The sequence below is a fragment of the Danio rerio genome, chromosome 6 (assembly GCF_052040795.2).
Source record: "Danio rerio strain M-AB ecotype USA chromosome 6, GRCz13ab, whole genome shotgun sequence".
Taxonomy (NCBI): domain Eukaryota; kingdom Metazoa; phylum Chordata; class Actinopteri; order Cypriniformes; family Danionidae; genus Danio; species Danio rerio.
In genome coordinates this window covers 26,182,501-26,207,765 of record NC_141026.1, presented here as the reverse complement: position 1 = coordinate 26,207,765, position 25,265 = coordinate 26,182,501, and the positions used below count along the sequence as shown (strand labels likewise).

Here is a 25,265-nt window from a genome sequence, read left to right as displayed (position 1 = left end):
CAGGACACCCTAGCAACCGCCTAGCAACACCTTAGCAACCACCTAGCAACCACTTAGGACACCTTAGCAACCACCTAGCAACACCTTAGCAACCACCTAGCAACCACTCAGAACACCCTAGCAACCGCCTAGCAACACCTTAGCAACCACCTATCAACCACTTAGGACACCTTAGCAACCACCTAGCAACACCTTAGCAACCACCTAGCAACCACTCAGAACACCCTAGCAACCGCCTAGCAACACCTTAGCAACCACTCAGGACACCCTAGCAACCGCCTAGCAACATCTTAGCAACCACCATTTCTTACCTTTCCAGTGCTATTGCCCAGTTTAGTACCATTTTGTACCCCATCGATTTGCCACGCAAACCCCATTCACATTTCCTTTAGGAAATGTACAATTCTAGTTATTCTGTCTTCTTCTTCTTCTTCTTCCGTACACTTTTTCGGCGCGTAACTAGTCCCGCAGCTTTCGTCCCAGACCCTTGAAAGTGGGCTCAAATCGTGCGGCTTTATCGGGAATGGTGTGCTATGACTTTTATAAGGGGTGGGTGGTTTTGGGGCCCCGCAGGGGCCCCAAAACCACCCCCCAAAACGCATTGACTCAACATTACGCCCAACTTTGACAGATTATAGCGCCAAGTGTGAAATTCATAGAAATATGGGATTCACAGCATCTGTAGGGGGTTGCAGCCTAAGTGAGAACATACCCCGCAAGAGGTTATAAGTTGCACCCCTGGGGCTCTAGGACGTCCCAAAGTGCTCCCATTGACTTACATTGGCCCATTGACTCCCATTCATTTTCTAGACACTCGTAGATACTATTCCCGGAAATCGCCGTAGCGCCAACAGTGAATATCGTAGAGACATGGGATTCGCGACATCTCGAGAGGGTTATAGGAGGCTTCAAACCACACCCCGAAAGGCGGTAAATGTTGTACCCCTGGGGAGCTAGGACGTCCCAAAGTCTCCATTGACTTTACATGGAGCCGAACTTTAACCAATCACTGCGTCCATTGTGAATTTCATAGAAATATGGGATTCACAACATCTGTAGGGGGTTGCAGCCTAAGTGAGAACATACCCCGAAAGGGGGTATAGGTCGCACCCCTGGGGCTCTAGGACGTCCCAAAGTGGTCCCCATTGACTTTACATTGCCCATTGACTCCCATTCATTACATTGACTCCCATTATAAATGTCATATGTCAATCACAGTACATGGCAGTGTCATACTGACTTGGGGGTGGGCTTATTTGACTCAGGCAACCAATCAGCATCTCATTATGATTTTGAAGCTCACAAGACACGCCCCCCAAACCACTTAAAGACCCCTAATAAGTGCCCCATTGACTTAACATGGGGTGGGATGTCCCATTGCAGATCCCATTGACTTCCATTATAAAGGTCAGACATCTATAACATTACATAGGAGTGTCATAGAGACACGGGGGTGGGCTCATTTGACTCAGACAACCAATCAGCATCTCAGTATGATAATGAAGCTCACAAGCCACGCCCCCAAACTGGTCCCATAGACTGCCATTATAACTGGCCTACATGCATATCTTTGCTTAGCAGTGTCCTATTGACTTGGGGGATGGCTCATCTGACTCAGACAACCAATGGGCATCTCAATATGATAATGAATCTCACAAGCCACGCCCCCAAACTGGTCCCATAGACTGCCATTATAACTGCTCTACATGCATATCTTTGCTTAGCAGTGTCCTATTGACTTGGGGGTTGGCTCATTTGACTTGGACAGCCAACCACATTCAAGTTCACTCTGTAACCTCGCCCATAGCAACAAAACAGAGTACCCTAGCAACCGTTCATCAACAGCTATATCTCAGCATCGGAACATCGTAGAGACTTGGGGATTGGCTCGTTTCACTCATGCTAGCAAACGGAACTTCCTATATGCTACACATGCTAGCAGTGACTAGCTACATGCTAATATTGACTAGCCAAGTACTGTAACTTGCTACAAATGCTTACTAAGTATAAATATTTCATCTGGCATGTATGTGAGGCTTGCCTAGTAACCACCCAGGGTACCCTAGCAACTGCCTAGCTACCACCAAATTACCCTAGCAACCGCCTAGCAACCACCTAGCAACCGCCTAGTAACGCCTTAGTAAAGGCCTAGCGACCACTCAGGACACCCTAGCAACCGCCTAGCAACGCCTTAGCAACCACTTAGAATACCCTAGCAACCACCTAGCAACACCTTAGCAACCACCTAGCAACCACTTAGGACACCTTAGCAACCGCCTAGCAACACCTTAGCAACCACCTAGCAACCACTCAGGACACCCTAGCAACCGCCTAGCAACGCCTTAGCAACCACTTAGAATACCCTAGCAACCACCTAGCAACACCTTAGCAACCACTTAGCAACCACTTAGGACACCTTAGCAACAGCCTAGCAACGCCTTAGCAACCACTCAGAACACCCTAGCAACCGCCTAGCAACGCCTTAGCAACCACTTAGAATACCCTAGCAACCACCTAGCAACACCTTAGCAACCGCCTAGCAACACCCTAGCAACCACCTAGCAACCACTCAGGACACCCTAGCAACCGCCTAGCAACCACCTAGCAACCACTTAGGACACCTTAGCAACCACCTAGCAACACCTTAGCAACCACCTAGCAACCACTCAGGACACCCTAGCAACCGCCTAGCAACACCTTAGCAACCACCTAGCAACCACTCAGAACACCCTAGCAACCATTCAGAACAACCTAGCAGCCAAAACAAATACATTTTACCCCATCGATTTGCCACGCAAACCCCATTCACATTTCCTTTAGGAAATGTACAATTCTAGTTAATGGGGTTTGCCATAGGCAAAGTCCATTCTTACTATTGTGGTTTATTATTTTTATTATTCTTCTTCTTCCGTGCGTTTTTCGGCGCGTAACTAGTCCCGCAGCTTTCGTCCCAGACCCTTGAAAGTGGGGTCAAATCGTGCGGTCTTATCGGGAATGGTGTGCTATGACTTTTATAAGGGGTGGGGGGTTTTTTGGCCCCGCAGGGGCCAAAAAACCCCCCCAAAAATCCCATAGACTTAACATTGAGCCGAACTTTGACGAATCACAGCGCCGAGTGAGAATTTCATAGAAATATGGGATTCACAGCATCTGTAGGGGGTTGCAGCCTAAGTGAGAACATACCTCGCAATGGGGTAAAAGTTGCACCCCTGGGGCTCTAGGACGTCCCAAAGCTCTCCCATTGACTAACATGGGCCCCATTGACTCCCATTCATTTTTCTAGAAGAGCACTAAACGCGCCGCGAAATGGGACGACCTTTAAAGCGTTATAGCGCCAAGTGTGAAATTCGTAGAAATATGGGATTCGCAACATCTGTAGGGGGTTGCAGCCTGTATGAGTACGTACCCCAAAAGGGGGTATAAGTTGTACCCCTAGGGTGCTAGGACGTCCCAAAGGGGTCCCCATTGACTTTACATGGCCCATTGACTCCCATTCATTTCTTGACTCACATGTCAATCACAGTACATGGCAGTGTCATACAGACTTGGGGGTTGGCTAACTTGACTGAGGCAACCAATCAGCATCTCAATATGATTTTGAAGCTCACAAGCCACGCCCCCCAAATCATTTAAAGCCCCTTAATATCTGCCCCATTGACTTAACATGGGGTGGGATGTCCCATTGCAGATCCCATTGACTTCCATTATAAAGGTCACACATCTATAACATTACATAGGAGTGTCATAGAGACATGGGGGTGGGCTCATTTGACTCAGGCAACCAATCAGCATCACTATATGATAATGAAGCTCACAAGCCACGCCCCCAAATTGATCCCATAGACTTCTATTATAATTGGGCTAGATGCATATCTTTGCATTGCAGTGTCATACAGGCTTAGGGGTTGGCTCATTGGACCCAGACAACCAATGAGCATCTCAATATGGTAATGAAGCTCACAAGCCACGCCCCCAAACAGGACCCATAGACTGCCATTATAACTGGCCTACATGCATATCTTTGCTTAGCAGTGTCCTATTGACTTGGGGGATGGCTCATCTGACTCAGACAACCAATGAGCATCTCGATATGATAATGAAGCTCACAAGCCACGCCCCCAAATTGGTCCCATAGACTTCCATTAAAATAGGCCTACATGCATATCTTTGCTTAGCAGTGTCCTATTGACTTGGGGGTTGGCTCATTTGACTTGGACAGCCAACCACATTCAAGTTCACTCTGTAACCTCGCCCATAGCAACAAAACAGAGTACCCTAGCAACCATTCATCAACAGCTATATCTCAGCATCGGAACATCGTAGAGACTTGGGGATTGGCTTGTTTGACTCATGCTAGCAAACGGAACTTCCTGTATGCTACACATGCTAGCAGTGACTAGCTACATGCTAATATTGACTAGCCAAGTACTGTAACTTGCTAGAAATGCTTACTAAGTATAATTATTTCATCAGGCATGTATATGAGGCTTGCCTAGTAACCACCCCGGGTACCCTAGCAACTGCCTAGCAACCACTCAAATTACCCTAGCAACCGCCTAGCAACCACCTAGCAACCACCTAGTAGCGCCTTAGTAAGGGCCTAGCGACCACTCAGGACACCCTAGCAACCGCCTAGCAACGCCTTAGCAACCACTTAGAATACCCTAGCAACCACCTAGCAACGCCTTAGCAACGACCTAGCAACCACTCAGGACACCCTAGCAACCGCCTAGCAACACCTTAGCAACCACCTAGCAACCACTCAGAACACCCTAGCAACCGCCTAGCAACGCCTTAGCAACCACTTAGAATACCCTAGCAACCACCTAGCAACACCTTAGCAACCACCTAGCAACCACTCAGGACACCCTAGCAACCGCCTAGCAACACCTTAGCAACCACCTAGCAACCACTCAGAACACCCTAGCAACCGCCTAGCAACTGCCTAGCAACCACTCAGAACACCTTAGCAACCACCTAGCAACCACTCAGGGCACCCTAGCACTGTTGCTAGCATGATGCTAGCAACTCGATTAGCATGTTGCTAGCATCATGCTAACACGATTAGCATCATGCTAGCTACATGCTAATCAAGTTAGCATGATGCTAGCAACTCGATTAGCATGTTGCTAGCATGATGCTAACACGATTAGCATCATGCTAATTACATGCTAATCATGTTAGCATGATGCTAGCATCTCGATTAGCATGTTGCTAGCATGATGCTAACATTATTAGTATCATGCTAGCTACATGCTAATCATATTAGCATGTTGCTAGAACCTCGATTAGCATGTTGTTGCTTTTTGGCCAGTACAGTGATGCATTTTACCCCATCGATTTGCCACGCAAACCCCATTCACATTTCCTTTAGGAAATGTACAATTCTAGTGTTACTATTACTGTTCACTTTTTCAATCCTTCGGCGCGCAACTCCGGCCGCATTTTTTGCCCTAGAATGATGACTGAGGTGTCAAATCGACCGGCCTGTTGAGGAGAGGTGTGCTATGATTTTTCAAAGAGGGTGGGGGTACACTGCCCCCATGAGGGGCAAGAAAGTAACCCCCAAAATCCCCATAGACTTAACATGGACACAAAATGGCTGACATTGATATCTAGATTAGAGAGTCGTAGAAGCTTGGGAGTGGGCTCATTTTACTCCGCCTATCAAGTCGGTATTAAGTAGTGACATAACAAATTTGTACACACTCCCTAGCAACCACTTTAGGCCCCCTAACAACCATATAACAACATAAACAAGCCATATTTTAGCACAGGAGTATCATACAAAGACAGGGTTTGGGTTCTTTTGATGCAGGTTGATCAAATCTCTATTGTCTTCACCTATTACAAAGGCGTTGCCACACCCTAGCAACCGTTTACATTACCCTAGCAACCACATAAACACATGAATTTAACCATTTCTCCACATTTACTGCTATTTTGCCCAGTTTAGTACCATTTTGTACCCCATCGATTTGCCACGCAAACCCCATTCACATTTCCTTTAGGAAATGTACAATTCTAGTTAATGGGGTTTGCCATAGGCAAAGTCCATTCTTACTATTGTGCCTGGTTTATTATTCTTCTTCCTTCTTCCGTCCTATTTTTCGGCGCGTAACTAGTCCCGCAGCTTTCGTCCCAGACCCTTGAAAGTGGGGTCAAATCGTGCGGTCTTATCGGGAATGGTGTGCTATGACTTTTATAAGGGGTGGGGGGTTTTTTGGCCCCGTAGGGGCCAAAAAACCCACCCAAAAATCCCATAGACTTAACATTGAGCCGAACTTTGACGACTCGCAGCGCCGCGTGTGAATTTCATAGAAATATGGGATTCACAGCATCTGTAGGGGGTTGCAGCCTAAGTGAGAACATACCTCGCAAGGGGGTATAAGTTGCACCCCTGGGGCTCTAGGACGTCCCAAAGTGCTCCCATTGACTTACATTGGCCCCATTGACTCCCATTCATTTTTCTAGAAGAGCACTAAACGCGCCGCGAAATGGGACGACCTTTAAAGCGTTATAGCGCCAAGTGTGAAATTCGTAGAAATATGGGATTCGCAACATCTGTAGGGGGTTGCAGCCTGTATGAGAACATACCCCAAAAGGGGGTATAAGTTGTACCCCTGGGGTGCTAGGACGTCCCAAAGGGGTCCCCATTGACTTTACATGGCCCATTGACTCCCATTCATTTCTTGACTCGCATGTCAATCACATTACATAGCAGTGTCATACAGACTTGGGGGTTGCCTTACTTGACTGAGGCAACCAATCAGCATCTCAATATGATTTTGAAGCTCACAAGCCACGCCCCCCCAAACCATTTAAAGACCCTTAATAACTGCCCCATTGACTTAACATGAGGTGGGATGTCCCATTGCACATCCCATTGACTTCCATTATAAAGGTCACACATCTATAACATTACATAGGAGTGTCATAGAGACATGGGGGTGGGCTCATTTGACTCAGGCAACCAATCAGCATCACTATATGATAATGAAGCTCACAAGCCACGCCCCCAAAATGATCCCATAGACTTCTATTATAATTGGGCTAGATGCATATCTTTGCATTGCAGTGTCATATAGGCTTAGGGGTTGGCCCATTGGACCCAGACAACCAATGAGCTTTTCAATATAATAATGAAGCTCACAAGCCACGCCCCCAAACTGGTCCCATAGACTGCCATTGTAACTGGTCTACATGCATATCTTTGCTTAGCAGTGTCCTATTGACTTGGGGGTTGGCTCATCTGACTAAGACAACCAATGAGCATCTCAATATGATAATGAAGCTCACAAGCCACGCCCCCAAACGGGTCCCATAGACTGCTATTAAAATAGGCCTAGATGCATATCTTTGCATAGCAGTGTCATAGAGACATGGGGGTTGGTTCATTTGACTTGAACAGCCAACCACATTCAAGTTCACTCTGTAACCTCGCCCATAGCAACAAAACAGAGTACCCTAGCAACCATTCATCAACAGCTATATCTCAGCATCGGAACATCGTAGAGACTTGGGGATTGGCTCGTTACACTCATGCTAGCAAACGGAACTTCCTGTATGCTACACATGCTAGCAGTGACTAGCTACATGCTAATATTGACTAGCCAAGTACTGTAACTTGCTAGAAATGCTTACTAAGTATAATTATTTCATCAGGCATGTATATGAGGCTTGCCTAGTAACCACCCAGGGTACCCTAGCAACTGCCTAGCAACCACTCAAATTACCTTAGCAACCGCCTAGCAACCACCTAGCAACCGCCTAGTAGTGCCTTAGTAAGGGCCTAGCGACCACTCAGGACACCCTAGCAACCACCTAGCAACGCGTTAGCAACCACTTAGAATACCCTAGCAACCGCCTAGCAACGCCTTAGCAACCACCTAGCAACCACTCAGGGCACCCTAGCACTGTTGCTAGCATGATGCTAGCAACTCAATTAGCATGTTGCTAGCATCATGCTAACACGATTAGCATAACGCTAGCTACATGCTAATCATGTTAGCATGATGCTAGCAACTCGATTAGCATGTTGTTAGCATGATGCTAACACGATTAGCATCATGCTAGCTACATGCTAATCATATTAGCATGATGCTAGCAAGTCGATTAGCATGTTGCTAGCATGATGCTAACACGATTAGCATCATGCTAGCTACATGCTAATTATGTTAGCATGATGCTAGTAACTCGATTAGCATGTTGTTAGCATGATGCTAACATGATTAGCAACATGCTAGCTACATGCTAATTATATTAGCATGATGCTAGCAAGTCGATTAGCATGTTGCTAGCATGATGCTAACACGATTAGCATCATGCTAGCTACATGCTAATCATGTTAGCATGCTAGAAACTCGATTAGCATGTTCTATTGCCCAGTTTACTACCGTTTTGTACCCCATCGATTTGCCACGCAAACCCCATTCACATTTCCTTTAGGAAATGTACAATTCTAGTGTTACTATTACTGTTCACTTTTTCAATCCTTCGGCGCGCAACTCAGCCCGCATTTTTTGCCCTACAATGATGAGTGAGGTGTCAAATTGACCGGTCTGTTGAGGAGAGGTGTGCTATGATTTTTCAAAGAGGGTGGGGGTACACTGCCCCCATGAGGGGCAAGAAAGTGACCCCCCAAAATCCCCATAGACTTAACATGGACACAAAATGGCTGACATTGATATCTAGATTAGAGAGTCGTAGAAGCTTGGGAGTGGGCTCGTTTTACTCGGCCTATCAAGTCGGTATTAAGTAGTGACATAACAAATTTGTATACACTCCCTAGCAACCACTTTAGGCCCCCTAACAACCATATAACAACATAAACAAGCCATATTTTAGCACAGGAATATCATAGAAAGACAGGGTTTGGGTTCTTTTGATGCAGGTTGATCAAATCTCTATTGTCTTCACCTATTACAAAGGCGTTGCCACACCCTGGCAACCATTTACATTACCCTAGCAACCACATAAACACATGAATTTAACCATTTCTCCGCATTTACTGCTATTTTGCCCAGTTTAGTACCATTTTGTACCCCATCGATTTGCCACGCAAACCCCATTCACATTTCCTTTAGGAAATGTACAATTCTAGTTAATGGGGTTTGCCATAGGCAAAGTCCATTCTTACTATTGTGGTTTATTATTCTGTCTTCTTCTTCTTCTTCTTCTTCTTCCGTACACTTTTTCGGCGCGTAACTAGTCCCGCAGCTTTCATCCCAGACCCTTGAAAGTGGGCTCAAATCGTGCGGCTTTATCGGGAATGGTGTGCTATGACTTTTATAAGGGGTGGGTGGTTTTGGGGCCCCGCAGGGGCCCCAAAACCACCCCCCAAAACGCATTGACTCAACATTACGCCCAACTTTGACAGATTATAGCGCCAAGTGTGAAATTCATAGAAATATGGGATTTACAGCATCTGTAGGGGGTTGCAGCCTAAGTGAGAACATACCCCGCAAGGGGGTATAAGTTGCACCCCTGGGGCTCTAGGACGTCCCAAAGTGCTCCCATTGACTTACATTGGCCCATTGACTCCCATTCATTTTTCTAGAAGAGCACTAAACGCGCCGCGAAATGGGATGACCTTTAAAGCGTTATAGCGCCAATTGTGAAATTCGTAGAAATATGGGATTCGCAACATCTGTAGGGGGTTGCAGCCTGTATGAGAACATACCCCAAAAAGGGGTATAAGTTGTACCCCTGGGGTGCTAGGACGTCCCAAATGGGTCCCCATTGACTTTACATGGCCCATTGACTCCCATTCATTTCTTGACTCACATGTCAATCACAGTACATAGCAGTGTCATACAGACTTGGGGGTTGGCTTACTTAACTGAGGCAACCAATCAGCATCTCAATATGATTTTGAAGCTCACAAGCCACGCCCCCCCAAACCATTTAAAGACCCCTAATAAGTGCCCCATTGACTTAACATGGGGTGGGATGTCCCATTGCAGATCCCATTGACTTCCATTATAAAGGTCACACATCTATAACATTACATAGGAGTGTCATAGAGACACGGGGGTGGGCTCATTTGACTCAGACAACCAATCAGCATCTCAGTATGATAATGAAGCTCACAAGCCACGCCCCCAAACTGGTCCCATAGACTGCCATTATAAGTGGCCTACAAGCATATCTTTGCTTAGCAGTGTCCTATTGGCTTGGGGGATGGCTCATCTGACTCAGACAACCAATGAGCATCTCAATATGATAATGAATCTCACAAGCCACGCCCCCAAATTGATCCAATAGACTGCCATTATAACTGGCCTACATGTATATCTTTGCTTGGCAGTGTCCTATTGACTTGGGGGTTGGCTCATTTGACTTGGACAGCCAACCACATTCAAGTTCACTCTGTAACCTCGCCCATAGCAACAAAACAGAGTACCCTAGCAACCATTCATCAACAGCTATATCTCGGCATCAGACCATCGTAGAGACTTGGGGATTGGCTCGTTTGACTCATGCTAGCAAACGGAACTTCCTATATGCTACACATGCTAGCAGTGACTAGCTACATGCTAATATTGACTAGCCAAGTACTGTAACTTGCTAGAAATGCTCACTAAGTATAAATATTTCATCAGGCATGTATGTGAGGCTTGCCTAGTAACCACCCAGGGTACCCTAGCAACTGCCTAGCAACCACCCAAATTACCCTAGCAACCGCCTAGCAACCACCTAGCAACCGCCTAGTAACGCCTTAGTAAGGGCCTAGCGACCACTCAGGACACCCTAGCAACCGCCTAGCAACGCCTTAGCAACCACTTAGAATACCCTAGCAACCACCTAGCAACACCTTAGCAACCACCTAGCAACCACTTAGGACACCTTAGCAACCGCCTAGCAACACCCTAGCAACCACCTAGCAACCACTCAGGACACCCTAGCAACCGCCTAGCAACACCTTAGCAACCACCTAGCAACCACTTAGGACACCTTAGCAACCACCTAGCAACACCTTAGCAACCACCTAGCAACCACTCAGGACACCCTAGCAACCACTTAGCAACCACCTAGCAACCAGTCAGGACACCCTAGCAACCGCCTAGCAACGCCTTAGCAACCACTTAGAATACCCTAGCAACCACCTAGCAACACCTTAGCAACCACCTAGCAACCACTTAGGACACCTTAGCAACCGCCTAGCAACACCTTAGCAACCACCTAGCAACCACTTAGAACACCCTAGCAACCGCCTAGCAACACCTTAGCAACCGCCTAGCAACCACTTAGAACACCCTAGCAACCGCCTAGCAACACCTTAGCAACCGCCTAGCAACCACTTAGAACACCCTAGCAACCGCCTAGCAACACCTTAGCAACCACCTAGCAACCAATCAGAACAGCCTAGCAACCGCCTAGCAACACCTTAGCAACCACTCAGGATACCCTAGCAATCGCCTAGCAACACCTTAGCAACCACCTAGCAACCACTCAGGACACCCTAGCAACCACCTAGCAACACCTTAGCAACCACCTAGCAACAACTCAGGGCACCCTAGCACTGTTGCTAGCATGATGGTAACATGATTAGCATCATGCTAACTACATACTAATCATGTAAGCATGATGCTAGCAACTCGATTAGCATATTTTGCCCAGTTTAGTACCATTTTGTACCCCATCGATTTGCCACGCAAACCCCATTCACATTTCCTTTAGGAAATGTACAATTCTAGTGTTACTATTACTGTTCACTTTTTCAAAACTTCGGCGCGCAACTCCGCCCGCATTTTTTGCCCTAGAATGATGGGTGAGGTGTCAAATCGACCGGCCTGTTGAGGAGAGGTGTGCTATGATTTTTCAAAGAGGGTGGGGGCACACTGCCCTCACGAGGGGCAACAAAGTTACCCCCAAAATCCCCGTAGACTTAACATGGACACAAAATGGCTGACATTGATATCTAGATTAGAGAGTCGTAGAAGCTTGGGAGTGGGCTCATTTTACTCCGCCTATCAAGTCGGTATTAAGTAGTGACATAACAAATTTGTAGACACCCCCTAGCAACCACTTTAGGCCCCCTAACAACCATATAAAAACATAAACAAGCCATATTTTAGCACAGGAATATCGTAGAAAGACAGGATTTGGGTTCTTTTGATGCAGGTTGATCAAATCTCTATTGTCTTCACCTATTACAAAGGCGTTGCCACACCCTAGCAACCATTTACATTACCCTAGCAACCACATAAACACATAAATTTAACCAATTCTCCACATTTACTGCTATTTTGCCCAGTTTAGTACCATTTTGTACCCCATCGATTTGCCACGCAAACCCCATTCACATTTCCTTTAGGAAATGTACAATTCTAGTTAATGGGGTTTGCCTTAGGCAAAGTCCATTCTTACTATTGTGGTTTATTATTCTTCTTCTTCTTCTTCCTTCTTCCGTACCATTTTTCGGCGCGTAACTAGTCCCGCAGCTTTCGTCCCAGACCCTTGAAAGTGGGGTCAAATCGTGCGGTCTTATCGGGAATGGTGTGCTATGACTTTTATAAGGGGTGGGGGGTTTTTTGGCCCCGCAGGGGCCAAAAAACCCCCCCCAAAATCCCATAGACTTAACATTGAGCCAAAATTTGACGAATCACAGCACCGAGTGTGAAATTCATAGAAATATGGGATTCACAGCATCTGTAGGGGGTTGCAGCCTAAGTGAGAACATACCCCGCAAGGGGGTATAAGTGCACCCCTGGGGCTCTAGGACGTCCCAAAGTGGTCCCCATTGACTTACATTGGCCCATTGACTCCCATTCATTTTCTAGACACTCGTAAGATACTATTCCCGGAAATCGCCGTAGCGCCAACACGGAAATTCGTAGAGACATGGGATTCGTGACATCTCGAGAGGGTTATAAGAGGCTTCAAACCACACCCCGAAACGCGGTAAATGTTGTACCCCTGGGGAGCTAGGACGTCCCAAAGTCTCCATTGACTTTACATGGAGCCGAATTTTAACCAATCACTGCGTCCATTGTGAATTTCATAGAAATATGGGATTCACAACATCTGTAGGGGGTTGCAGCCTAAGTAAGAACATACCCCGAAAGGGGGTATAGGTCGCACCCCTGGGGCTCTAGGACGTCCCAAAGTGGTCCCCATTGACTTTACATTGCCCATTGACTCCCATTCATTACATTGACTCCCATTATAAATGTCATATGTCAATCACAGTACATAGCAGTGTCATACTGACTTGGGGGTGGGCTCATTTGACTCAGGCAACCAATCAGCATCTCATTATGATTTTGAAGCTCACAAGCCACGCCCCCCCAAACCACTTAAAGACCCCTAATAAGTGCCCCATTGACTTAACATGGGGTGGGATGTCCCATTGCAGATCCCATTGACTTCCATTATAAAGGTCACACATCTATAACATTACATAGGAGTGTCATAGAAACATGGGGGTTGGCTCATCTGACTCAGACAACCAATCAGCATCTCAATATGATAATGAAGCTCACAAGCCACGCCCCCAAACTGGTCCCATAGACTGCCATTATAATTGCTCTACATGCATATCTTTGCTTAGCAGTGTCCTATTGGCTTGGGGGATGGCTCATCTGACTCAGACAACCAATCAGCATTTCAATATGATAATGAATCTCACAAGCCACGCCCCCAAACTGGTCCCATAGACTGCCATTATAACTGCTTTACATGCATATCTTTGCTTAGCAGTGTCCTATTGACTTGGGGGTTGGTTCATTTGACTTGGACAGCCAACCACATTCAAGTTCACTCTGTAACCTCGCCCATAGCAACAAAACAGAGTACCCTAGCAACCAATCATCAACAGCTATATCTCAGCATCAGAACATCGTACAGACTTGGTGATTGGCTCGTTTGACTCATGCTAGCAAACGGAACTTCCTGTATGCTACACATGCTAGCAGTGACTAGCTACATGCTAATATTGACTAGCCAAGTACTATAACTTGCTAGAAATGCTTACTAAGTATAAATATTTCATCAGGCATGTATGTGAGGCTTGCCTAGTAACCACCCAGGGTACCATAGCAACTGCCTAGCAACCACCCAAATTACCCTAGCAACCGCCTAGCAACCACCTAGCAACCGCCTAGTAACGCCTTAGTAAGGGCCTAGCTACCACTCAGGACATCCTAGCAACCGCCTAGCAACGCCTTAGCAACCACTTAGAATACCCTAGCAACCACCTAGCAACCACCTAGTAACGCCTTAGTAAGGGCCTAGCTACCACTCAGGACATCCTAGCAACCGCCTAGCAACGCCTTAGCAACCACTTAGAATACCCTAGCAACCACCTAGCAACACCTTAGCAACCACCTAGCAACCACTCAGAACACCCTAGCAACCACCTAGCAACACCTTAGCAACCACCTAGCAACCACTTAGGACACCTTAGCAACCGCCTAGCAACACCTTAGCAACCACCTAGCAACCACTTAGGACATCTTAGCAACCGCCTAGCAACACCTTAGCAACCACCTAGCAACCACTTAGAACACCTTAGCAACCGCCTAGCAACACCTTAGCAACCAACTATCAACCACTTAGGGCACCCTAGCACTGTTGCTAGCATGATGCTAGCAACTCGATTAGCATGTTGCTAGCATGATGCTAACACGATTAGCATCATGCTAGCTACATGATAATCATGTTAGCATGATGCTAGCAATTCGATTAGCATGTTGCTAGCATGATGCTAACACGATTAGCATCATGCTAGCTACATGCTAATCATGTTAGTATGATGCTAGCAACTCGATTAGCATGTTGCTAGCATGATGCTAACACGATTAGCATCATGCTAGCTACATGCTAATCATATTAGCATGTTGATAGAACCTTGATTAGCATGTTGTTGCTTTTTGGCCAGTACGGTGATGCATTGTACCCCATCGATTTGCCACGCAAACCCCATTCACATTTCCTTTAGGAAATGTACAATTCTAGTGTTACTATTACTGTTCACTTTTTCAAAACTTCGGCGCGCAACTCCGCCCGCATTTTTTGCCCTAGACTGATGAGTGAGGTGTCAAATCGACCGGCCTGTTGAGGAGAGGTGTGCTATGATTTTTCAAAGACGGTGGGGGTACACTGCCCCCATGAGGGGCAAGAAAGTAACCCCCAAAATCCCCATAGACTTAACATGGACACAAAATGGCTGACATTGATATCTAGATTAGAGAGTCGTAGAAGCTTGGGAGTGGGCTCGTTTTACTCCGCCTATCAAGTCGGTATTAAGTAGTGACATAACATATTTGTAAATGCCCCCTAGCAACCACTTTAGGCCCCCTAACAACCATATAACAACATAAACAAGCCATATTTTAGCACAGGAATATCGTAGAAAGACAGGGTTTGGGTTCTTTTGATGCAGGTTGATCAAATCTCTATTGTCTTCACCTATTACAAAGGCGTTGCCACACCCTAGCAACCATTTACATTACCCTAGCAACCACATAAACACATGAATTTGACCATTTCTTACCTTTCCAGTGCTATTGCCCAGTTTAGTACCATTTTGTACCCCATCGATTTGCCACGCAAACCCCATTCACATTTCCTTTAGGAAATGTACAATTCTAGTTAATGGGGTTTGCCTTAGGCAAAGTCCATTCTTACTATTGTGGTTTATTATTCTGTCTTCTTCTTCTTCTTCTTCCGTACACTTTTTCGGCGCGTAACTAGTCCCGCAGCTTTCGTCCCAGACCCTTGAAAGTGGGCTCAAATCGTGCGGCTTTATCGGGAATGGTGTGCTATGACTTTTATAAGGGGTGGGTGGTTTTGGGGCCCCGCAGGGGCCCCAAAACCACCCCCCAAAACGCATTGACTCAACATTACGCCCAACTTTGACAGATTATAGCGCCAAGTGTGAAATTCATAGAAATATGGGATTCACAGCATCTGTAGGGGGTTGCAGCCTAAGTGAGAACATACCCCGCAAGAGGTTATAAGTTGCACCCCTGGGGCTCTAGGACGTCCCAAAGTGCTCCCATTGACTTACATTGGCCCATTGACTCCCATTCATTTTCTAGACACTCGTAGATACTATTCCCGGAAATCGCCGTAGCGCCAACAGTGAATATCGTAGAGACATGGGATTCGCGACATCTCGAGAGGGTTATAGGAGGCTTCAAACCACACCCCGAAAGGCGGTAAATGTTGTACCCCTGGGGAGCTAGGACGTCCCAAAGTCTCCATTGACTTTACATGGAGCCGAACTTTAACCAATCACTGCGTCCATTGTGAATTTCATAGAAATATGGGATTCACAACATCTGTAGGGGGTTGCAGCCTAAGTGAGAACATACCCCGAAAGGGGGTATAGGTCGCACCCCTGGGGCTCTAGGACGTCCCAAAGTGGTCCCCATTGACTTTACATTGCCCGTTGACTCCCATTCATTACATTGACTCCCATTATAAATGTCATATGTCAATCACAGTACATGGCAGTGTCATACTGACTTGGGGGTGGGCTTATTTGACTCAGGCAACCAATCAGCATCTCATTATGATTTTGAAGCTCACAAGACACGCCCCCCAAACCACTTAAAGACCCCTAATAAGTGCCCCATTGACTTAACATGGGGTGGGATGTCCCATTGCAGATCCCATTGACTTCCATTATAAAGGTCAGACATCTATAACATTACATAGGAGTGTCATAGAGACACGGGGGTGGGCTCATTTGACTCAGACAACCAATCAGCATCTCAGTATGATAATGAAGCTCACAAGCCACGCCCCCAAACTGGTCCCATAGACTGCCATTATAACTGGCCTACATGCATATCTTTGCTTAGCAGTGTCCTATTGACTTGGGGGATGGCTCATCTGACTCAGACAACCAATGGGCATCTCAATATGATAATGAATCTCACAAGCCACGCCCCCAAACTGGTCCCATAGACTGCCATTATAACTGCTCTACATGCATATCTTTGCTTAGCAGTGTCCTATTGACTTGGGGGTTGGCTCATTTGACTTGGACAGCCAACCACATTCAAGTTCACTCTGTAACCTCGCCCATAGCAACAAAACAGAGTACCCTAGCAACCGTTCATCAACAGCTATATCTCAGCATCGGAACATCGTAGAGACTTGGGGATTGGCTCGTTTCACTCATGCTAGCAAACGGAACTTCCTATATGCTACACATGCTAGCAGTGACTAGCTACATGCTAATATTGACTAGCCAAGTACTGTAACTTGCTACAAATGCTTACTAAGTATAAATATTTCATCTGGCATGTATGTGAGGCTTGCCTAGTAACCACCCAGGGTACCCTAGCAACTGCCTAGCTACCACCAAATTACCCTAGCAACCGCCTAGCAACCACCTAGCAACCGCCTAGTAACGCCTTAGTAAAGGCCTAGCGACCACTCAGGACACCCTAGCAACCGCCTAGCAACGCCTTAGCAACCACTTAGAATACCCTAGCAACCACCTAGCAACACCTTAGCAACCACCTAGCAACCACTTAGGACACCTTAGCAACCGCCTAGCAACACCTTAGCAACCACCTAGCAACCACTCAGGACACCCTAGCAACCGCCTAGCAACGCCTTAGCAACCACTTAGAATACCCTAGCAACCACCTAGCAACACCTTAGCAACCACTTAGCAACCACTTAGGACACCTTAGCAACAGCCTAGCAACGCCTTAGCAACCACTCAGAACACCCTAGCAACCGCCTAGCAACGCCTTAGCAACCACTTAGAATACCCTAGCAACCACCTAGCAACACCTTAGCAACCGCCTAGCAACACCCTAGCAACCACCTAGCAACCACTCAGGACACCCTAGCAACCGCCTAGCAACCACCTAGCAACCACTTAGGACACCTTAGCAACCACCTAGCAACACCTTAGCAACCACCTAGCAACCACTCAGGACACCCTAGCAACCGCCTAGCAACACCTTAGCAACCACCTAGCAACCACTCAGAACACCCTAGCAACCATTCAGAACAACCTAGCAGCCAAAACAAATACATTTTACCCCATCGATTTGCCACGCAAACCCCATTCACATTTCCTTTAGGAAATGTACAATTCTAGTTAATGGGGTTTGCCATAGGCAAAGTCCATTCTTACTATTGTGGTTTATTATTCTTCTTCTTCTTCCTTCTTCCGTACCACTTTTCGGCGCGTAACTAGTCCCGCAGCTTTCGTCCCAGACCCTTCAAAGTGGGGTCAAATCGTGCGGTCTTATCGGGAATGGTGTGCTATGACTTTTATAAGGGGTGGGGGGTTTTTTGGCCCCGCAGGGGCCAAAAAACCCCCCCAAAAATCCCATAGACTTAACATTGAGCCGAATTTTGACGAATCACAACGCCGAGTGTGAATTTCATAGAAATATGGGATTCTCAGCATCTGTAGAGGGTTGCAGCCTAAGTGAGAACATACCTCGCAAAGGGGTATAAGTTGCACCCCTGGGGCTCTAGGACGTCCCAAAGTGCTCCCATTGACTTACATTGGCCCATTGACTCCCATTCATTTTCTAGACACTCGTAAGATACTATTCCCGGAAATCGCCGTAGCGTCAACAGTGAAATTCGTAGAGACATGGGATTCGCAACATCTCGAGAGGGTTATAGGAGGCTTCAAACCACACCCCGAAAGGCGGTAAATGTTGTACCCCTGGGGAGCTAGGACGTCCCAAAGTCTCCATTGACTTTACATGGAGCCGAACTTTAACCAATCACTGCGTCCATTGTGAATTTCGTAGAAATATGGGATTCACAACATCTGTAGGGGGTTGGAGCTTAAGTGAGAACATACCCTGAAAGGGGGTATAGGTTGTACCCCTGGGGTGCTAGGACGTCCCAAAGTGGTCCCCATTGACTTTACATTGCCCATTGACTCCCATTCATTACATTGACTCCCATTATAAATGTCATATGTCAATCACAGTACATAGCAGTGTCATACTGACTTGGAGGTGGGCTTATTTGACTCAGGCAACCAATCAGCATCTCATTATGATATTTGAGCTCACAAGCCACGCCCCCCCAAACCACTTAAAGACCCTTAATAAGAGCCCCATTGACTTAACATGGGGTGGGACGTCCCATTGCACATCCCATTGACTTCCATTATAAATGTCACACATCAATAACATTACATAGGAGTGTCATAGAGACATGGGGGTGGGCTCATTTGACTCAGGCAACCAATCAGCATCACTATATGATAATAAAGCTCACAAGCCACGCCCCCAAATTGGTCCCATAGACTTCTATTATAATAGGGCTGGATGCATATCTTTGCTTAGCAGTGTCCTATTGACTTGTGGGATGGCTCATCTGACTCAGACAACCAATGAGCATCTCAATATGGTAATGAAGTTCACAAGCCACGCCCCCAAACGGGTCCCATAGACTGCCATTATAACAGCCCTACATGCATATCTTTGCTTAGCAGTGTCCTATTGACTTGGGGGATGGCTCATCTGACTCAGACAACCAATGAGCATCTCAATATGATAATGAAGCTCACAAGCCACGCCCCCAAACTGGTCCCATAGACTGCCATTATAACTGCCCTACATGCATATCTTTGCTTAGCAGTGTCCTATTGGCTTGGGGGATGGCTCATCTGACTCAGACAACCAATGAGCATCTCCATATGATAATGAATCTCACAAGCCACGCCCCCAAACTGGTCCCATAGACTGCCATTGTAACTGGCCTACATGCATATCTTTGCTTAGCAGTGTCCTATTGACTTGGGGTTTGGCTCATTTGACTTGGACAGCCAACCACATTCAAGTTCACTCTGCAACCTCGCCCATAGCAACAAAACAGAGTACCCTAGCAACCATTCATCAACCGCTATATCTCAGCATCGGAACATCGTAGACACTTGGGGATTGGCTTGTTTGACTCATGCTAGCAATCGGAACTTCCTATATGCTACTCATGCTAGCAGTGACTAGCTACATGCTAATATTGACTAGCCATGTACTATAACTTGCTAGAAATGCTTACTAAGTATAAATATTTTATCAGGCATGTATGTGAGGCTTGCCTAGTAACCACCCAGGGTACCCTAGCAACTGCCTAGCAACCACCCAAATTACCCTAGCAACCGCCTAGCAACCACCTAGCAACCGCCTAGTAACGCCTTAGTAAGGGCCTAGCGACCACTCAGGATACCTTAGCAACCGCCTAGCAACGCCTTAGCAACCACTCAGAATACCCTAGCAACCACCTAGCAACACCTTAGCAACCACCTAGCAACCACTTAGGACACCTTAGCAACCGCCTAGCAACACCTTAGCAACCACCTAGCAACCACTCAGAACACCCTAGCAACCGCATAGCAACCACTCAGGACACCCTAGCAACCGCCTAGCAACACCTTAGCAACCACCTAGCAACCACTCAGGACACCCTAGCAACCGCCTAGCAACACCTTAGCAACCACCTAGCAACCACTCAGGACACCCTAGCAACCGCCTAGCAACACCTTAGCAACCACCTAGCAACCACTTAGGACACCTTAGCAACCACCTAGCAACACCTTAGCAACCACCTAGCAACCACTCAGAACACCCTAGCAACCGCCTAGCAACACCTTAGCAACCACCTATCAACCACTTAGGACACCTTAGCAACCACCTAGCAACACCTTAGCAACCACCTAGCAACCACTCAGAACACCCTAGCAACCGCCTAGCAACACCTTAGCAACCACTCAGGACACCCTAGCAACCGCCTAGCAACATCTTAGCAACCACCATTTCTTACCTTTCCAGTGCTATTGCCCAGTTTAGTACCATTTTGTACCCCATCGATTTGCCACGCAAACCCCATTCACATTTCCTTTAGGAAATGTACAATTCTAGTTAATGGGGTTTGCCTTAGGCAAAGTCCATTCTTACTATTGTGGTTTATTATTCTGTCTTCTTCTTCTTCTTCTTCCGTACACTTTTTCGGCGCGTAACTAGTCCCGCAGCTTTCGTCCCAGACCCTTGAAAGTGGGCTCAAATCGTGCGGCTTTATCGGGAATGGTGTGCTATGACTTTTATAAGGGGTGGGTGGTTTTGGGGCCCCGCAGGGGCCCCAAAACCACCCCCCAAAACGCATTGACTCAACATTACGCCCAACTTTGACAGATTATAGCGCCAAGTGTGAAATTCATAGAAATATGGGATTCACAGCATCTGTAGGGGGTTGCAGCCTAAGTGAGAACATACCCCGCAAGAGGTTATAAGTTGCACCCCTGGGGCTCTAGGACGTCCCAAAGTGCTCCCATTGACTTACATTGGCCCATTGACTCCCATTCATTTTCTAGACACTCGTAGATACTATTCCCGGAAATCGCCGTAGCGCCAACAGTGAATATCGTAGAGACATGGGATTCGCGACATCTCGAGAGGGTTATAGGAGGCTTCAAACCACACCCCGAAAGGCGGTAAATGTTGTACCCCTGGGGAGCTAGGACGTCCCAAAGTCTCCATTGACTTTACATGGAGCCGAACTTTAACCAATCACTGCGTCCATTGTGAATTTCATAGAAATATGGGATTCACAACATCTGTAGGGGGTTGCAGCCTAAGTGAGAACATACCCCGAAAGGGGGTATAGGTCGCACCCCTGGGGCTCTAGGACGTCCCAAAGTGGTCCCCATTGACTTTACATTGCCCATTGACTCCCATTCATTACATTGACTCCCATTATAAATGTCATATGTCAATCACAGTACATGGCAGTGTCATACTGACTTGGGGGTGGGCTTATTTGACTCAGGCAACCAATCAGCATCTCATTATGATTTTGAAGCTCACAAGACACGCCCCCCAAACCACTTAAAGACCCCTAATAAGTGCCCCATTGACTTAACATGGGGTGGGATGTCCCATTGCAGATCCCATTGACTTCCATTATAAAGGTCAGACATCTATAACATTACATAGGAGTGTCATAGAGACACGGGGGTGGGCTCATTTGACTCAGACAACCAATCAGCATCTCAGTATGATAATGAAGCTCACAAGCCACGCCCCCAAACTGGTCCCATAGACTGCCATTATAACTGGCCTACATGCATATCTTTGCTTAGCAGTGTCCTATTGACTTGGGGGATGGCTCATCTGACTCAGACAACCAATGGGCATCTCAATATGATAATGAATCTCACAAGCCACGCCCCCAAACTGGTCCCATAGACTGCCATTATAACTGCTCTACATGCATATCTTTGCTTAGCAGTGTCCTATTGACTTGGGGGTTGGCTCATTTGACTTGGACAGCCAACCACATTCAAGTTCACTCTGTAACCTCGCCCATAGCAACAAAACAGAGTACCCTAGCAACCGTTCATCAACAGCTATATCTCAGCATCGGAACATCGTAGAGACTTGGGGATTGGCTCGTTTCACTCATGCTAGCAAACGGAACTTCCTATATGCTACACATGCTAGCAGTGACTAGCTACATGCTAATATTGACTAGCCAAGTACTGTAACTTGCTACAAATGCTTACTAAGTATAAATATTTCATCTGGCATGTATGTGAGGCTTGCCTAGTAACCACCCAGGGTACCCTAGCAACTGCCTAGCTACCACCAAATTACCCTAGCAACCGCCTAGCAACCACCTAGCAACCGCCTAGTAACGCCTTAGTAAAGGCCTAGCGACCACTCAGGACACCCTAGCAACCGCCTAGCAACGCCTTAGCAACCACTTAGAATACCCTAGCAACCACCTAGCAACACCTTAGCAACCACCTAGCAACCACTTAGGACACCTTAGCAACCGCCTAGCAACACCTTAGCAACCACCTAGCAACCACTCAGGACACCCTAGCAACCGCCTAGCAACGCCTTAGCAACCACTTAGAATACCCTAGCAACCACCTAGCAACACCTTAGCAACCACTTAGCAACCACTTAGGACACCTTAGCAACAGCCTAGCAACGCCTTAGCAACCACTCAGAACACCCTAGCAACCGCCTAGCAACGCCTTAGCAACCACTTAGAATACCCTAGCAACCACCTAGCAACACCTTAGCAACCGCCTAGCAACACCCTAGCAACCACCTAGCAACCACTCAGGACACCCTAGCAACCGCCTAGCAACCACCTAGCAACCACTTAGGACACCTTAGCAACCACCTAGCAACACCTTAGCAACCACCTAGCAACCACTCAGGACACCCTAGCAACCGCCTAGCAACACCTTAGCAACCACCTAGCAACCACTCAGAACACCCTAGCAACCATTCAGAACAACCTAGCAGCCAAAACAAATACATTTTACCCCATCGATTTGCCACGCAAACCCCATTCACATTTCCTTTAGGAAATGTACAATTCTAGTGTTACTATTACTGTTCACTTTTTCAAAACTTCGGCGCGCAACTCCGCCCGCATTTTTTGCCCTAGAATGATGGGTGAGGTGTCAAATCGACCGGCCTGTTGAGGAGAGGTGTGCTATGATTTTTCAAAGAGGGTGGGGGCACACTGCCCTCACGAGGGGCAACAAAGTTACCCCCAAAATCCCCGTAGACTTAACATGGACACAAAATGGCTGACATTGATATCTAGATTAGAGAGTCGTAGAAGCTTGGGAGTGGGCTCATTTTACTCCGCCTATCAAGTCGGTATTAAGTAGTGACATAACAAATTTGTAGACACCCCCTAGCAACCACTTTAGGCCCCCTAACAACCATATAAAAACATAAACAAGCCATATTTTAGCACAGGAATATCGTAGAAAGACAGGATTTGGGTTCTTTTGATGCAGGTTGATCAAATCTCTATTGTCTTCACCTATTACAAAGGCGTTGCCACACCCTAGCAACCATTTACATTACCCTAGCAACCACATAAACACATAAATTTAACCAATTCTCCACATTTACTGCTATTTTGCCCAGTTTAGTACCATTTTGTACCCCATCGATTTGCCACGCAAACCCCATTCACATTTCCTTTAGGAAATGTACAATTCTAGTTATTAGGCTGGCTTGTGTAGCAAGCCAGACTACTGTTATCCTATTAAACTTATTATTATTAGGCTGGCTTGTGTAGCAAGCCAGACTACTGTTATCCTATTAAACTTATTATTATTTTTCTATATTATTCTTCTTCTGAGACTAAAAATTAAACTCTATCTCCTCCTAGGCCATTCAAGCTATGACCATCAAACTTGGGTCAGACCTCCGAACTATTCTGACTCGAGTTGCTATATCTTTTCCGACTGATCTGACTTTCGGTTTTCCGAAAAACGTCCCGGGACCGTCGGAAAAATCCCATAGACGTAACATTGGATCAAACTTTGTGACCTCATAACTCTGCATCAGACTGTCACACAGACTTCTAACTGGACTCATTTAACTCAGACTATCAAACTGCCGATGACTGATCACCTTTAAACTTTCTGGCCACGCCCTAGCAACCACTTTTGGACCCTAGAAACCGTCCCATAGACTTCCATTGCAAAAGACTCTCATTGACTTTACATTGGATCAAACTTTGTGAGCTCATAACTCTGCATCAAACTGTCCTACAGACTAATGGCTGAGCTCATTTAACTCAGTCTAGCCAGCAGCCAAATACTGATGGCCTTTTAACTTTCTAGCCACACCCTAACAACCAAATACTGCACCCTAGCAACTGTCCAATAGACTGCCATTAAAGAGGTTCAGACTGATATTGTCATGCTGCAGTGGGATAGAGACATGGGGGTTGTTTTTAACTGTTCATACTGGCAAGAAGCTTTGATACATCATCAATCTAAGCTGTCAATCAACTCCATAGCAACAAAACAGACTAACCTAGCAACGATATAACAGCAGCTATATCTCAGCATCAGAACATCATAGAGAGGCGGGGGTTGGCTTGTTTGACTCATGCTCACACACCATCTATCTATCTATCTATCTATCTATCTATCTATCTATCTATCTATCTATCTATCTATCTATCTATCTATCTATCTATCTACCTTTATCTATCTATCTATCTATCTATCTATCTATCTATCTATCTATCTATCTATCTATCTATCTATCTATCATCTATCTATCTATCTATCTATCTATCTATCTATCTATCTATCTATCCATCATGCTAACAACATGCTAATTCATGCTAGAATCATGCTAGTTACATGCTAATTCATGCTAGAATCATGCCAGTCACATGCTAATTCATACTAGAATCATGCTAACAACATGCTAATTCATGCTAGAATCATGCTAACAACATGCTAATTCATGCTACAATCATGCTAGTAACAT

The 25,265-nt window shown here is 46.3% G+C and overlaps 1 protein-coding gene across 2 annotated transcripts in view; it reads left to right on the top strand.

Annotated features, from left to right (window-relative positions):
* gng12b (guanine nucleotide binding protein (G protein), gamma 12b) overlaps positions 1–25,265 on the top strand; it is a 164,380-nt gene that overhangs the window by 62,166 nt on the left and 76,949 nt on the right. The gene's annotated exons all lie outside the window — the stretch shown is intronic.